Source organism: Hydra vulgaris, chromosome 01, assembly GCF_038396675.1.
Source record: "Hydra vulgaris chromosome 01, alternate assembly HydraT2T_AEP".
NCBI classification, from domain to species: domain Eukaryota; kingdom Metazoa; phylum Cnidaria; class Hydrozoa; order Anthoathecata; family Hydridae; genus Hydra; species Hydra vulgaris.
In genome coordinates, this window is record NC_088920.1 from 53759388 (window position 1) to 53777500 (window position 18113).

General features: G+C 27.4%; 1 protein-coding gene across 2 annotated transcripts in view; it reads right to left on the bottom strand.

Moving 5' to 3' along the window:
- The window catches only part of LOC101237218 (uncharacterized), a 76633-nt gene that overhangs the window by 57919 nt on the left and 601 nt on the right, over positions 1 to 18113 (bottom strand). The window lies entirely within an intron of this gene.

Here is an 18113-nt window from a genome sequence, read left to right on the forward strand (position 1 = left end):
CAACAAAGAGATGCAACAAAGAGATGCAACCTTAGCGGATGCTAAATTTGCAACGGATTTGATATATGGTTTCCAAGAAAGATCGGAAGTAAGAGTTAATCCTAGAAGATAAAGGGTAGATGACTCATCAAGTACATTACCATTCCTAAATATAGGAAGATTTAAATTATTGCGATAACCATTGGCTGAAAAAAATTTTATCTGAGTTTTATTTGAATTAAAGTTCACTAGCCACTGTGAGACTCATGCTGTTGCAAAAGTGAGATTCTTTTCAAGCTCAAATGCACCCTCAAAACAATCAGAGAGTGTTGGCTTTTTATCAAGATAAGAATAAATGGTTGTACCATCAGCAAACAATGCCACCTTAGATGTGAGAATATCTGGAAGATTGTAAATGTAAATTAAAAAGAGTATAGGGCCAAGGATTTAACCTTGAGGAGCCCCTGAAGTTACAGAATATGAAGAAGAATGCTGTCCATTGAGGACAACTTTTATACTACGATTGGAAAGGAAGGATTCAATAATCTTAGAGATGTTATCAGATACACCGTAAGAAGAAAGCTTATGGAGAAGACCAGCATACCAAACTTTATCAAAAGTTTTAGAAATGTCAAGAGCAATGGCATTAACCTTTCCACCTTTATCTAGTGCAGGATAAAACCTATCAGTTATTACTTTTAGCAAATCAGTTCTAGAACAAGAAGATTAAAATCCATATTGATAATCAGAAAGTAAGTTATTAGATTCAAGATGAGAGATTAAGCTTTTGTTAATTAAAGACTCAAAAACCTTGCTTATGATAGGAAGAAGACTAATGGGACGGTAGTTAGACAAATCAGATTACTTTCCAGAACTTTTGAAAACAGGATAACAGATGCCGCTTTCCAGCAGGCTGGAAAACAAGACTCTGATAAGCACTTGTTAAATAGTTTTGAGAGTATAGATGACAGCTCTGGAGAACACTTCTGCAAGACTATAACAGGTATGTTTTCAGGACCACAAGCTGTAGAAGAGTATAAGCAGGAAATCACTTTAGATACAGAAGCTGGAGTGATACGAATGTCAAGCAATGAACGAACCTGTTTGACAACTAAATCAGGTAGAACTCAACTAGTGGAATCAAGAGATGATATTGATGAAAGGTTCTTAGCAAACAATTCAGCTTTGTCTTTAGGTGAGGTGACAAAGTCTAAACCATACAAGAGAGGTGAAATAACAGATTTACCCTTTTTATTGATACTATTAAAGATTCTCCAGAAGTTACGAGAGCCTAATTTTTGTGATGAAATACAAGATTTCATGACTTGAGAATAGAGGGCTTTGGCATTAGACAAAACCTTTTTACAATGCTTCCTTGCAGTAAGAAACAGACGTCTGTTTTCTGGAGAATTGTTTTGCTGATAGATATGGAAGTAACGGTTTTGATTAGCAATCGCAGCAGCACAATGTAAGGAAAACCATGGAGAAGAGTTAGGCTTGACCTGGAATTGTCGAGAGGGAATAAAAGATTTCATGCAGACAAAAGAAATCTACCCAAGGGCCATCACAAAGAAAATCACAGAAAGAATCCCAGTCAGCTTTAAGGTAGTTGTAAGAGGTACAATGATAGGGGGATTCAGATGATGAAGAAGGATGAGTTTTAGAGTTAAGATCAAACCGTGATCAGAAGCACCTAAGGTTGAATGTGGAGAAACTGAGCGCTGACTAGGATCAGAAACAAGACATAAGTGGAGTAGAGAAGGTAAATGATTCGAGTTGTCAGGAAAGCAAGTCGGAAAGTTGACTATTTGAGTTAAGGATTGAGAGAGGCAAAAGGTGTGGGCTTTAATGCCTGCAGAGTCACTGGCACTTGAGCTATTCAGTGTGATGAGCATTAAAGTCACCAACAACAACAATATTGGCTGATGGATAAAGAGAGAGGACTTGGTCAATTTGATCAGAAATCAGAAAAACATCAAAAAGAGTGCAGTCTGGAGATGAAGGAGAGCGATATAGATCAAAGAGAAAGGCAATCAAGTGAAGTTGTGCTAAACAAAAGCACATAAAAGAATAGTCTGTGGATTCAAACCTAGTTTACTAACAAATGGGTGAACTCTTACAAATGAAAATGCTCAGGCCAAGTATGTGACTATTGGAGTCTTTACGAATTAAAGGAAGATAACCATCACCACTAAGATCACAAGATGAGACAGCTGAACTCAAATTAGTCTCACAAATAGCAAGTAGGTCTGGTGAGCTTTGCAAGAGATAAGACTCAATAGTAGAAAAGTTACTTTGAATATTATATGGTTTTTTGTGCTTTATAGTTTTTGGTACTTTATTCGTTTTTAAATTTGTTAAAGAATTTGACTCAAAGCATAGACAGTACTCAGTACACTGTTTAATAGCCCAAGCAATTGTCTCATTACTATAAATAATGCACATCAAAAGTACAACAGGGACTCCATCCTTGCACAACATAGAACTGTTAATACATTGATATTTTTCAGCTGTTGATGGAATCAGCCTCTCTGAAAGCTACCACAGAATTCGGGAAACCTGACTACCAGCTGGCCTCATAACATATAAAACTGAGTTTTAGAGCTGTACCCAAATTAGGAGATAATATAATGCCTAGTCATAAAAACAGAGACACAAGCAAAACCCATGCATTGAGTCAAGAAGATTCAACTATCAAAATCCTATGTTGTTAACATCCATAACTCCATGATGTGGAGTCATCCACATGACTCCACATCATGAAATCATGTGGATGTGGAGTCCCAAAAAGGGCTATGGATTTGAAAATCATAAAAAGATTATTTTTTCTTTGTTTTTAATATCCATGAGCTCCAAAAATGTTATTTTTGAGAAAAAAATTATAACTTTTAAGTTAAAAGAACAATCAATTTTTAAAACCAGAGTTCTTAGATATAATGGCAGCAGAGATTCCAGGACTCCAGGCTTAAAAACATATAAAGCCAGAGTCTCTCTGGAAACTAATGCAAAGTATTATTAATATTATTAAAACCATTATTATTAAAACCATCAATCTGAGATAGTAGAATAAGCAGCATGACTATTACCAAGAAGACACAAACAAAAAAGTCCAAAATTTATCATCCAAGGCAGAAAACAACATAACACAGGTTTACAACTATGCCAGCCTATTCTAGAAAAGATTAATTGAATGCAGAATCCATTTGTCCACAACCCTTGGAATTGGGAAAAATGAGGTCGGCAATAAAACTGTCAGTATCAGGTTGGCAAAAAAAATTTGACACAAAGGGGTTACCATAAAACGTAAAAACGAGGTCTACAATTTTTTGTTGAACTCAGACCCTTTCAGATGGGCATTTAGGTTGGCATTCCCAAATGCCGACCTTAATTCCGAGGACTATGTCCAACATGAATGTTATTGTCATTGAGACACCATCTCTGGCCTTTAACTAACTAAGAGCTTTAAAGTAAAAAAGTAATAAAATGTGTACTTGCAAAGTATTGCAATCAAAGCAAGTATTAAAAAAAAAGACTACAAGAAATCCATAAAAACAAATGTGGAAAATCATTAATTAAAGCAGCTACAGAAGTATAGCAAAAACGAGTATTGGGTAAAAATGTAAAAATAGTAATAATAAAATAAAAGAATGGAGATAACAAGAATGAATGGAGATAACAAGAATGAGCTAGAAGCGTTTAAAAAGTTGTATAATAAGAAATTTTTGCAAAATCAAATTATCTAACTAAATCTGAGAATCAAAACTTAAAACTTAAGAGTGGAAATTCTTGAAAAACTATTGCAATATAAGACAATTTATCATGCTTTACACACTTAAAATTAAAAATTAGCAAGCTAAAAAAAGGAGAGAGATATTCTTACTTTTGAAACAAGAAGTATAAAAGGAAAGAAAAATGTTATTGATGAAATTCTGCATGAAAATGGAGCGATTGTAAAAGTAGCCTTTTATTAGTACCCTTAAGTATAATATTAGAAGATTTAAAAACACAGCAGCATATAAGAGTACTCCAATTTTGATAGAACTTTCCTTAAAAGTGGAAAAAATAAAGTGGAAAAGAAGTATAGAAAAAGTGTAAAAACCCGAGAAACTCTAAATTCACAAGAAGAATTTGTCCAGGTCCACAAATTGGTCTAAATGGTCCAGGTTTGACACTGAGTGAAAGAGCATTAACTCTAAAGCACTTGAAAAACTAGAGAAAAAAAATTAAACGATGATTTTAAATTTAAAAATGTTAATTAATTTTAAATTTAAGAATATCAAGGTTGCTTCTAATGAACATCAAGGTTGCCTGTAACATTGGAGGTATGTCAAGTATATACTGCTACACCCAATTTAATTTATTTATATTTAGAAATTTGTTCACTTTGTCTAAATCAAATATATTTTTTTAAGTCAAAATGACAAGTTAAATAAGAGGAAGTTTACGTGCACCAATGCATGCTTTTTGGGCAACAAAATATATTAGTTTGAAGCTTGTATAAAGTTAGTAAAAACAGATATTTCTATGATAACTGTGGTTTAAAGAAACCTCCAATGCTGCAATAAATGTATTTAGAAAAAGTAGAGGAGGTAAAATGGCTACCTCCTCTACTTTTTCATTATACACAATAATACACAATTATATAGCTTATGTCAACTTTATAATTGTGTATTAAATAGAAAAAGTTTTATTAGGTGATAATAAAATTGAACAAATATGTTGCTGTTCAAATAGCAATAGAGTTAATTAATTTTAATACATTTATAGATCACCTAATTCTGACATAATCGTAAATTGTAAAATTAATCAAAGTATTTATAATCCAAATCAAATGGTTTTAAATGGTAAAAATCATAACATTTTATTTGCAGATTTGGTAAAAGGTAGTTAGAAATGCATAACTATTCAGCAAGAGTTTATAAAATGTTAATGAATATTTTCTTTATCAACTTAGTGACAATTCCATATTTTATCAAAGCTCTGAAAATGTAACAAACATTCTGGATTTACTTATAACATTTATAACTCGAGTTTGAAAGAACTTTTTTGTATTGATGTCATTTATTAACTACAAAAGTGCATTAATCAGACCAGTATTTTTTTTTAAATCATAGAGCTGGAACTTACCTTCGAGAAAAAAATGGCATTAAAAATTATAAAGTTATTTGCTATCTCGATAAAGAATTTGTTTCGGAAAGTTTGATTAACATGAAACTTATTTTTCAAGGATTTTTTATGGAATGAACACAACTTATCTTGGCACTTAGAGATTACATAACGGTCAAAAAATAAATAAAAACTTATCAACCTTTTTTTTAACAATTTGGCTTTAACAAAATCTTTGCATTCTACTCATAAACTAGTCATCATTTTTAATCAACAGTCTATGATCAATTCAAAAAATTAATGATAAAGAAAAAACTTTTGTTAAAAAAAACTGAAATTAAAATAAACTTATATGTAATGCGAACATTTTAAAGTTAATTAAATTTATTAAATTTTTTTTTTACTTTAACATAGTTTGGAAATTTTATCACTAAAAAAAATTGCAAAACGGAGTGTTTTTAAATTTTTTTTTAAAAAAAAAATTGCAAAACGGAGAAAAGAAAAAAGTTTATTTTTCTATTATTATTTCTATTGTTATTTGTATTGTTAATTCTATTGTTATTTCTATTGTTATTTTCTATTATTATTTCTATTGTTATTTATCTATCTGTTTTTTTATCTAATAAAAAAAATATTCCACAAATGTTTTTTACAACAATTAATTACAGCTTAATGTTTTCCGTGTAAACTGTTCTAAAAGACTGTTTAAATAAACTTATTGAAAAAGGTTCTTGCATAACGTAAAAAAAATCATGAATACGTACGTAAAATTTAAATAGCGTAACGCTTCTTAACAAGGCCTGATATTGTGGAATGTCTATTTTGTCTCAATTTTTTTTTTTTTTTATAATAAATAAATTTATTATTACATTTTTTGATTGTCATTTAACATAAATTAATTTCATTTCTCCACATTTTTATAAATTAAAATATGTGATTTTTTTTTTTTTTTTCATTATTTCTTATAATTGCGGCTTTGCAAATAATAATAATATTATTTATTTACTTTTAAAAAGTTAAACAAAATAAAAATATTACTAACAAAAATATTACTTTAATGCAAAAAAAAAAAACTCAAATCAAATACTTTACCAGCATTTTTTTTGTGACAAACCAAGGTTTAAGTTTCCAAGTACTATTGCACCTTCACTTGCCTCACGACAAAAAAGTTAAACGTACCCTTTGTAAATATTTTTTGATGTAGTGTTATAACATGTTTAATAACTTGATGTAGTGTTATAACATGTTTTAATAACTTTTTTAATCAAAATTTTTTTGAAAAACCAAGATTTAAGTATCCAAGTACCATTTTAGTAAAAATATATTTTTATGTGTCATATAACATCTTTTTTTTTTCTTTTGCTGTACATTTTTGATGAAAAAGTTAGGTTAATAAAAACAAACTTTTTTTTTAATAAAAATAATTTTTTTTTATTAACTTATTACATTTGTAAACAGCACTAATATCAAATGTAATTGTCATTCAAACTTTTTTACGCAATCCTCATTCAAAGTGGTTTTTATAAAGTTAATTACTTCTTTTATCTTACCGCTTAAATGATATCTTTAGACTTATTTAAAATACTAAAAATTGATAAAAATTTGCTCGACTAAAATGACTTACCTCTAACATTAAATAACTTACGTTAAATAATGTGTAAGCAAATGGCGGACCACTTTACGCTTTAAACCTAAGCCTGTAATCTCCTATATATCTTCCTAAATACCTTCTGAAAAAAGTTAAACCATTAAATTAAAATAAATCTATGGTTTATGATTCCTTTCATACAGCTATATTTAAAAATTAGGCACTAACTTTTTCAACTTATGTCAGGTCAGGTCATAAAGCTACCAGTAATTGCTTGGACTATTAAATACAGGGCTCGAAATAACAAACTTTTTTGTTCCAGACAATTTGTCTGATAAATACTCAAATTTGGTGGACATTAGGGTGTGTCGATTTTCACTTTTTTTTGAAATTTGATGACGGCTAGTTTTTTTTTTTTTTTTTTTTGTAAATCAGTATGTAAAACATAAAAATATTTTTTTTTTGAAAAAAAAATATTTTAACCTTCTTTTTTTCACCTTCATACTATTATTTTTTTGGAATTTTTATTCTTGAAAATGAAGTTTGCCGTAATCTCTGTTAAACATCACATTTATTTTTTACTGTAATCTCCGATGAAGATCATATTATTTAAAACAGACCAGGAGATTCTTAAGCAGGAAAATGATTTTTTTGTGAAGATACAAATGATAAAATAAAAATTAATATTTCAAAAACAAAAAAAGTAAAAGAAAAAAGTGTGTTATATAACACCATGAATATAAAAAATATAGCATTAGCAAGCTTAAGGCATCATACAGGTTTGAGAGAAACTGCAGAAATAGCAACTGCTGCCCTTATTGATGCTAAAATTATCACTGAAGAAAACACTTGCATAATTATTGACCACAACAAAGTTAAGTGAGCTCAAGAAAAAATTGGAAAAGAGTTGACCTCAAAACTCCAAAATGAACTGAACAATAATGGTTTGAGTTTTTTTTTTTTTTTGATGGTAGAAAAGATGACACTAAAATTGTTTTTGATGTTGATGGCAGAAAATTTCCAGGTTTAATAAAAGAAGAACATACTGTGTGCAGTGAACCTGGTGGAAATTATATTTCATTTTGTTCCTGAAGAACCAGATTTAAAAAAACCTGCAGAAATAATTGCTAGTCATTTAATTAAATGGCTTAAAGAAAGATGTTTACATTTGACATTTGAAGGCATAGGTTATGATAGTACTAATGTAAATACTGGATGGGCAGAAGGAGTGATACAATGGGTTGAAAAAAAACTTAATAAAAAACTTGTATTGATTATATGTGATCTGCATACTGGGGAACTAGGGTTAAGAAGTCTTATTAAGTTTCTTGATGGTCCTACTAAAGTCAGCAATCATTAGTCAGGACTGCTGGGTAAGATGTCGAATGATGCTACCAGGGTTGATAGTTTTAAACCTATCAACCCTGGTAGCATATAATTATCTTTTAATTATTTTTTTCATGTAAGTCCTTTCATGTAGATGTGAATGCACTTTTAAAATCATAAAGATGTTAAAATTATAAAGATGCTTCTGAAAAATAGTTTCTTATAAATATTAAATTTACAGTATGTTATTTATTTGGTATTGCCTATTTGTTTTTTACATGCAGTAACAGGTATATATATATATATATATAGAATTTATTATATACTATTTTTTTTTTTTGACAGTTGGGAGGGGGAGTGGGAGAGAGTGTGTTCTTTCAGTAGCCTCCCCCTTGCCTCCCAGTTAAAACCGGTGTTGTGACAATGATTTTTAGATACTTCTTTGTTTGTGTTCAACTTTAGTTTTAACCAAAAATAATAAGTTGTTTTAAAATAGTGTCTTGTTGTAAAAGGCATTTCTTTGAATACATGAATTTTGCAGTGGACGTAAGCGTATATGCTACTTTAGTTTTGCTAAAATAAACTATTTTATTTATGATTTTAACAAACGCTCAAATTGCTAATACTTGCTTATTTGTAAATATTTATTGAAAATTTTTTAAAGTGTTTTAAAAATTTAGTAACTATATTTTAGTAATTTTAATTTTAGGAGTAATATAAAGTTTAAAATACAAACAAATTTTAATCAATATTTACAAATAGTGTATAATAATAAACTTTAATTTGCAAAATTAAAATCATAGTAATTACTCTTATTTAACGCTTATGTCTTGTATTTGAGTAGTTATTGTTTATTCTTTTAAGAGCACTTGTTCATCTTTAGAGATAAATAAGTGATAAAACATTTTATTTGAACTTGAGTAGTTATTGTTTATATATAAAAATATATCTATATATAATATAATAAAGTATATATATATATATATATATATATATATATATATATATAATATATATATATAATATATATATATATAATATATATATATATATATATATAATATATATATATATATATATATATATATAATATATATATTATATATATATATATATATATATATATATATATATATATATATATATAATATAAATATATATATATTTATTATGTATATATTCAAATATTTATTGTCTATATATAATATATTATATAGACTAACTATTTGAATCAAAACACAAGCATTTAATACGTTTATATACTATTATTTTAATTTTCATTTTGATTTAAATATTAACTATTATGTTCATTTAACTTATATAAAGGTTAATAATTTACATAGTGCTTTAAGGTACCTTTTAAATAAAAGAGATAATTACAGTATATATATATATATATATATATATATATATATATATATATATATATATATATATATATATATATATATATATATATATATATATATATATATATATATATATATATATATATATATATATATGATAAAAGTTGCGTACATTAAATAAGTTACATTTACTATGGATTTTTTAAAAATTTTTTAGACATTGAAGTTCAATAATAACTAAAATTGAATAAAACTTTTATGAAATTATTGTAACTGTTATTTATATCTTACACAATTGGCAAGAGAAGCAATAGAATAATCTTTATAATAAATGCAATAAAGCATAAAGTAAAAAATAAAGCAATAATAATCTGCAACACATAAATTTGGATGCTAAGTTAAAAGTAAACAGTAAAAAGCTTAGTGACTGACATTGCAGCTAATATGAAATCAATGTGACAAGTATTGTCATCTAAAGGAGGTATCTGAATAATTACTAATATTGGGTATGCTGTTCATATGCTAAATCTTTTAGCAAATGATCTTAACATTGAAAATGTGAGCAAGCATGTTACACAAATAATAAAGTGTATACGAAATAATCATCAAGCTGGAGCAAATTCGATAAAAGCTATTTGCATAGTGAACCTGTTTTAAAAACTGTATCACCGATAGAATGGTGGAAATCTCTAAAATCTTTGGATAGCAACATTATCATGGATATTGAAGGTTTGTTAAATGTACTATCTTATAGTGCTGGATGTGAAAAAATTATTTCAACTTTTAGGCTTGTTCATTCTAAGTTAAGAAACAAGATGGAAGTAAAAAAAGCAGCAAAGCTTTTTTTCATATACAGAACATTAAATAATGATGTTTTGGTTGATGAATCACAGAAGAAATGCTAATAGAAAATATAATTTACTCAAGAAAAAATGACTAATGCTTTTTTTTTAATTGAAAAAGTTGACTTAAACACGGCTTATTTAAAAAAAAAAGAGTTTAAACCAAAAAAACATGTTGTTTTTTTTTTTTTTTTTTTTTTTTTTTTTTTTTTTTTTTAAAAAAACCAATGGTTTTTGATTTTTTTTCAAAAAAAAATGTTTTTTTTGCAACCCTCGATGCTACCAACCTTTTTTTTTTAACTTGACTTGAAATTAACCCAGATTTTTTAAAAATGTGTGAAAACTCTCCACTTATCTACCTCAGTCCTGACATTATCAAAGATCTAAGCACGGCCAGAGCTATGCATACCAAATTGTGACATCTATTAAAACTGGAGTTCTGCCTCAGAGACTTGCATTACTAGAAATCGGTCCTCTTTGTCACAGTAGATTGGCTAATTACTGCTTTAAGGTTTTGCAGAATCTGGGTGTCTAAACATGGGTTAACAGGTGACCTTTTAAATAGGATGAAAATAATTTTTGAGTACATAGTAGGTGTCTATATTCCCAACTGGTTTAACATTAAAATAAATTCTTGCTGGGTGGAAGGACCAATAAACTTACTTAAACAAATGCAATTACTAAAAAATCAAATTCAGGAGGAAATTGACATTATTTTACCCACTTTCAAACGATCAGCGTGGTATGCTCACCCTGAATCAGTTTTGCAAAGTATGCTCTGTAGTCAAATTGAAGATGAGCGAAATGAAGCAGCTGATAAAATGGTTAAATTAAGAGGAGTAGGGAATGATGCACTTCAATTTGGAGATTCCTGCTTCATTATGGAAGACTCCTGCCATCATTATGGAAGCAACCTGTTTGTCTGAACTTATAGACTGGAGTGATATTACTAAACCACCTCTAACATGTCATTTATCAACGGAAGCAGTTAAAGAATTTATTAACGCTCCAATGAAAGTAATAAAGTGGCCCTCTCATACACAATCTGTTGAAAGATGTGTAAAAATGACATCTGAAAGTGCTTGTCGTATCTCTGGTCAGGCCAGAAGAAATACTTACATTCAAGGTCAAATTGCTAGCAGAGAACTTATGTCCAATAATTCTATTAATAAAGACATGGTAAACCTTATTAAAAAAAATTAATTGAAAACTATTATTTAATCATCTTTAGTTAGATAATTATTTCTTGAACTTGTTTTTTTATGAAGTAAATACAAACATGTGTCTGAAAAACTTGATGTTCTACTTTTTACTTCAAATTCTTTCTAATTAAAATAATGAACTGATGTAAATTTAGTTTTTGGTATTAAATGTGTGTATATATGTGTATATATATATATATATATATATATATATATATATATATATATATATATATATATATATATATATATATATATATATATATATATATATATATATATATATATATGTGTGTGTGTGTGTGTGAGCCGCGTAATTATATAAAAAAAAAGTGAAAACTAAAAGAAATGTGATCGAACGCCATTCCTGGCCACACTTAGTATATTTTATTTTTTCAAATTGACCGCGGTAGTTTGTTTTGACAACTTAAAGCGTTTCAAAAATACCCTGAAAATTCTAAAAAAAGAAAATCTTAAAGAAAAAGAAAAAATCTAAGCTCAAAAAACTAAAACTTGAAAAAGAAAAATATATTTATTACGTTTTGTAAAAAATACTGTACTATGAGAAATGCTTTGTAAACTATTATATATATGTTAAACACATAAATTATTATGTTTACTTATTACTTCATTAAATAAAGTAGTAAATAATTTCTAATAGTTTGTTTACAATAAACCAATTTTATTTAAATTATCAAATAACCCATATATTTAAATTATTCGGACAACATACTTGTATAGCCTTGCAGAAGTATTCTGCGGAGTTGTTGTCTATACTTTCAAAACTATTTAACAAGTGCTTATCAGAGTCTTGTTTTCCAGTCTACTGTAAAACAGTATCTTTTATCCCTATTTTTTGATTTTCTAATTTTAAATTCTGGATAGCAATCTGACTTGTCTAACTACTGTCCCATAAGTCTTCTTACTATCATAAGCAAGGTTTTTGAGTCTTTAATTAATAAACACTTAATCTCTAATCTTGAATCTAATAACTTACTTTCTGATCATCAATATGGATTTTGATGTTCTCGTTCTACTGCTGATTTGTTAATATTAATAACAGTTTTATCGTGCATTAGATAGATTTGGAGAAGTTAGGGCTATTGCTCCCAACATTTCTAAAATCTTTGATAAAGTTTGGCATGCTGGTCTTCTGCATAAGCTCTCCTTTTACAATGTATCTCGTAATAGTTTTAATATTATTGAATTTTTCTTTACCAATCATAGTTAAAAAGTTGTCCTCGATGGACAGCACTCTTTTTCACTTTCTGTAAGTTCAGGGGTTCCTCAAGGTTCTACCATTGGCCCAATACTTTTTTAAATTTACATTAATGATCTAGCAGAAATTCTCACATCGCACAATCATTATCACACAAGTTGGCATTGTTCACTGATGATACTACCATTAATTCTTGATTTGAAGTTGTCTTGTAAGAAGACAACAGTCTCTGATTTCTTGAAGATGTCATTTGAGTTGAGGTGCAAGAAACTCATTTCTGCTACAGCATTGACCTCTCAGTGGCAGGTGAACTTTAACTAAGATTAAACTTAACTTTTTCGTCTAATCAATATTGCAATAATCTAGATCTTCCCATATTCATGAACGGTAATAAACTCAATGAGTCATCTACCATTCCTTTTCTAGAATTAACTCTTACTTCCAATCTTTCTTGGAAACAATGTATCAAATCCATTGCAAAATTAGCACCTGGTAAGGTTGCATCTCTTTATTGTACTTGCCACTTTCTTACTTTAGATTCTATTCTTTATCTCTATATACCTCTTCTCTGTCCTTGTATGGAATACCGTTGCCCTATTTGGAGCGGATCTTAGATTAATGTCCTTTCTCTTTAAGAAAAGGTGCAAAAATGAATTGTAAACATTAGGTCTTGTTTTAAATAAAAAACGGCTCAGCTCATGAGCTCATCAGCTTGTCGTGATTTTGACGTCATAAAATTATTCTAATTTTTTTTATTTAAGAATATTAACTTTTTTTAAACTACCACAATAAAATAAATTACCGCAAAGCAAGTTTATTTTACTAATTAAGAAAAACAAATCTAGAAGTGTTATTTTGTAAATGTACATATTATGGAATGTCTATTTTGTTTCAATTCTTTTTTTTTTTTAAACAATTAAATTTAATATTACATTTTTTATTATCATTCAACATAAATTAATTTCTTTCTTTTCTCGACATAAGTATAAATCAATTAAAATAAGTTAATAGGCTTAAAATTGCAACTTTACAAATAATTATATTTTTACTTTTAAAAAGTTATTAACAAACAAAAAGTATTACTTGTTGCAAAGAAAAAAAACTCAAGTTAATTACTTTACCAGCGACATTGCAAAAGTTATATTGCTTCAAGCATAAATTCAAGCTAAAAAATTAGTCATATCCATAAAAGAAGTTTTTTTTTAATTTTAAAAAAATAAACTCTTTAAAAAATGTCATTGTAATGTTTTTTCATTTGCTTGTAATGTTTTTTCATTTTTTTGATAAAATCAATCATTATAACAAAACAAACAAACAAAAAAATTAAAATATCAAAAGTGGCACTAATATAAAATAAAATATAACATGTACTATTGTTTTGCTAATAAATTTTTGTTTCGCCTTTTAATTTTTTAAAAAAATTCGGTAACTATTTTTGTTATTGTTTGTTATGAGAAATTGTCTAAATTCCTGCTATTGCTAAATGATAAAAGTTTTTTTAATGTTTCTTTAATGATTTCTTTTTTTAAGCGTTGTATAACATATTTTTTTTTCCTTTTGCCAAATATTTTTGATGGAAAAATTACAATAATAAAAATGAAATTTTCTTTATTTTTTCTTAACTAATTACTTTTGTAAATGCTCAAATATCAGGGTTGGTTCGGAAGCACATTCTATATCTGACCATGCATATAATATTTAGTTGCGACATCATGGCCACATTTTAGATGTTTTGAGAATATTTCATAAACCCCAAAGAAAAACTTAACTTGACAGGAGACAACTACTGGATTCTTAACAAAGAAAAAAACTTAACAAAAACAAAATAAGTTACATTTAGACTAAGTTATTTCTAAACTACTCTCATTTATAATTTTTTTATAAAATTAAGCGACACTATTATCAAAAGAAACAACTTACTATTTATGATCATTTAGTAAAGAAACTAATGTTCTTTAACTTATCAAAGCATATAATATAATTCTTTATTTAAGTATTTGTGTTTTATTTCGACAACATTCTAATAAAAGTAACAGTAGTTGAATTATATAATAAATAAAAAAGAAATTATAAAAAAAAAATTTTATAACCATTTCATGCTTTGCGTAGTTTGTAAAGTTTAAAATATTTAAAACGATTCTTCTTCTTTTTTTTTTCTTCTTCTTTTTTTGTTATTCACCTCCTTAAGGTCGAGAAGGCCACTACAGGTGAGGAGGCTACTTAAAAGAAGTTATAACCCTCTCTCAACTCTATAATTCCGAAATACAAACCTTGACGAACAAGGCTGCTGCGCGGAGAAACAAGTTGAGTGTAGTCCTACTAGGGATGTGGTGGGGATCGAACTCGGAACCTTTCGCTTATGAAGCGAGCGCTTTACCACTACACCACTAACGCATTCTTAAGTAAGACAAACAAAAGAAATAATTAAATCGTTGCGCTACTATACAAATATTATAACAACCTTTTTTATTTAGCAGTGTCTTTATAATGCTTTAAAAAATTCCACAATGCACCAGACCCTGAAACAGCAGTCTATAAAGATCAGTATCCAAACTGCACACTATGTATACATTTAATAACTTCATATTTTACGAAATTCTACCGGCTTATTATACTATAATATATATTAGGAATTAATATATAAAAGGCATATTACATTTTAAGTAAATTACAATTTTATTTTGGCTTTTGCAAACTAGAAGCACGTTTTTATTGCATCAAATTATTAGAAAGTAAATTTTAATGGTTAAACTAAAAAGGTAAAATATATTTATGAATACGAAGCTAAACTGCTTCACAACACTGCTGATGTATTTAGTGATTAGGCTTTAATATATTTTTATGTTTTTGTTCTGCATGGACTGCTGCACAGTGCTAGTTCACTGTAAGTCACTTACATAAATGTATGTTTATGTTTTGTTTGACACTCTGGCGCAGTGTTCATTTATATATATACATATACATATACATATACATATATATATATATATATATATATATATATATATATATATATATATATATATATATATATATATATATATATATATATATATATATATATATATGTTTATGTCAGTCGCCTGTAAGTTCCTGCTAGTTTATTTGATTATTAACTTTATTAACTTTGATGATTTTTTTTTATTTTTAATTCTATTGAAAGCGCAGTTGTTGTTAAAAGTCTTAATTTTATAAAATCAATCGTACAAATATTTTTAAAAGATTTACATTTAAAAAATAAAAAATTAATCTATATTATTATTTATATAATTATTTCTTACAATTATTAATAATACTTAACTTTATGTAAATTAAATAATAAAATTAAAAATTTTCTTTTTATGAACAATCAATAAAGTAAATCATCGTTTAATTTAAAAGTGCTTTGCTTATAACAAATCATTTGAGTACAAAAGATTATTTACGAATTTAATTGCTTTTGCATATCGACATATATTTAAATCTTCTCAAAACATCTAAAATGCCGTGGCCAAGTTGTCGCAACTACATACATTTGAAATCAGAAATAGAGTGCAATCGCACCCAACCAAGCTTAAAATATCAAACGTAATTTTTATACAAACTTTTTTATGTAATGTCATTGAAACTTCATAAGTGGTTTTTAAAATGTTAATTACATCTTTTATCTTACCGCTTAAACAATATCTTTAAACTTGTTTAAATATTGAAAAATGATTAAAAAATGGCTCAACAGAAATGGTTTACCACATACATAAAATGGCTTAGCGCGTATGTAAATGGAGTGTCAGGCCTTGTTTTACGCTTTAAAACAAGGCCTAAAACATAGTTGGACCAGCTTTTGCAGCCAACCATCAACCATTATCACTTGTTACTATCACTGTGTTACTTGTCATTAAATCAAGTCTCATTCATTTACTGTGACTGTTCCTTAGTGCTCCAAAAATATTTTTCATCAATTATTTTTCCTCAAACTACAATTCTTTGAAATTCACTCCCTTCATTTTGTTTTCCTGATTCATATAATTTGCAATTGTTTAAATTGTCTGTTGATCGTTATCTTGCTAAGTGCCTTATACTAGACACTGGGACTTATACTAATTATTCTATATATTAGATATATAGATTATTCCCATTAAGTTAAACACTGGTTAACTCAAACTTTTATTATCTCAAACTATTTCATATGGTCCCTTGAAATTGTCTAATTGATTATTCTCCAGTTAAGTCTAACCTCTTAACTTCATTAAGTCGAACTATTTTTTTGCCTTCTTTTAGCAAATTTCTTCAGATAACTCAAACTTTTTGTATGGGAAGTAAAAAAACTTTAATATTGACATAATATTAAAGTTTTTTTAAACTATTTTAAATGTTACTTTTTGACTGTACTACATTGACTGTACTGCATAAATGCAATCCAAAACTTCTTTCATTGTAACATTAGAATAATAATATAAATTTGATTATTGAATAAAGAAAAATATTTATTATTGAATAAAGAAAAATCGCCCTAACTTGAACTAATACCTCAACTTAACGGGAATTCACTTTAGTCAAACATTCCTTAAGTCAAATCATTTTCCTTGATCTCTAGGAAGTTCAAGTTATCAGGAATTAAATTTATTGGACAGTTTTAGACTATTACCAGTTTATGAAGTTATAGCTACAAACTAAACAAACATAAAAGGGAAACAACTGAAAAGAAAAAAGGTTTAGGTGCATAGTTTACAAAAGACCTAAAATTAAAAGAAATATTGCAATTATAAATTATAAAGCCTGTTTTTTAGGATTAAGTAAAATTTTTGAAAGTAATAATAAAAATGTAATAAGGCCATCTTTGGTAAAACTTCATTTAAAATAAACAACACCTGTCTGGTGTCCATACTTTAAAGGTTACTTTATGAGTTAAAAAATTACAGCTAGGAAGACCAAAAAAAAATTAGGCTTTATGTCTTTAGCAAAAAAAAGAGCAAGAGGGGGCCTAATCTTCAAATAAAAAATCCACAAAAAATATGAAACAATCATAAACCCATTATATATCACCATCTTCATGTAAAAAATCATTATTTTATCACTAAGCAGTTCATTAAATTGTGTTTATTAAGATATACCTTTTTTTACTACAAGAACAATAAACAATTATTAAAATGAAAAACAAGTTAGACAATAACTATATTATAAAGAAACTTTCTACCATGGATGTGGAGTCAAAAAAAGGACTCCAGATTTGAAAATCACAAAGAGATTATTTCTTCCATGTCTTTGGTGAAAATGCAAAAAAAGCTTATGAACTACTTTTGGGAAAAAATTTAGACTTATAACTTAGAAGAATAATAAATTTGTAAAACTGGAGTCCTTATCTATAATTGCAGCAAAAGACTCTGGGACTCCAGGCTTAAAAATAATATGCTGCAAATTATTAAATCTCATGAATTTTTTTTCTTTTTTAGAGTTCCTGAACACAAAAAACTATTTTAAATTTAATATTTTTATTATTTCAATCAATCAATTTATTTTTAATAA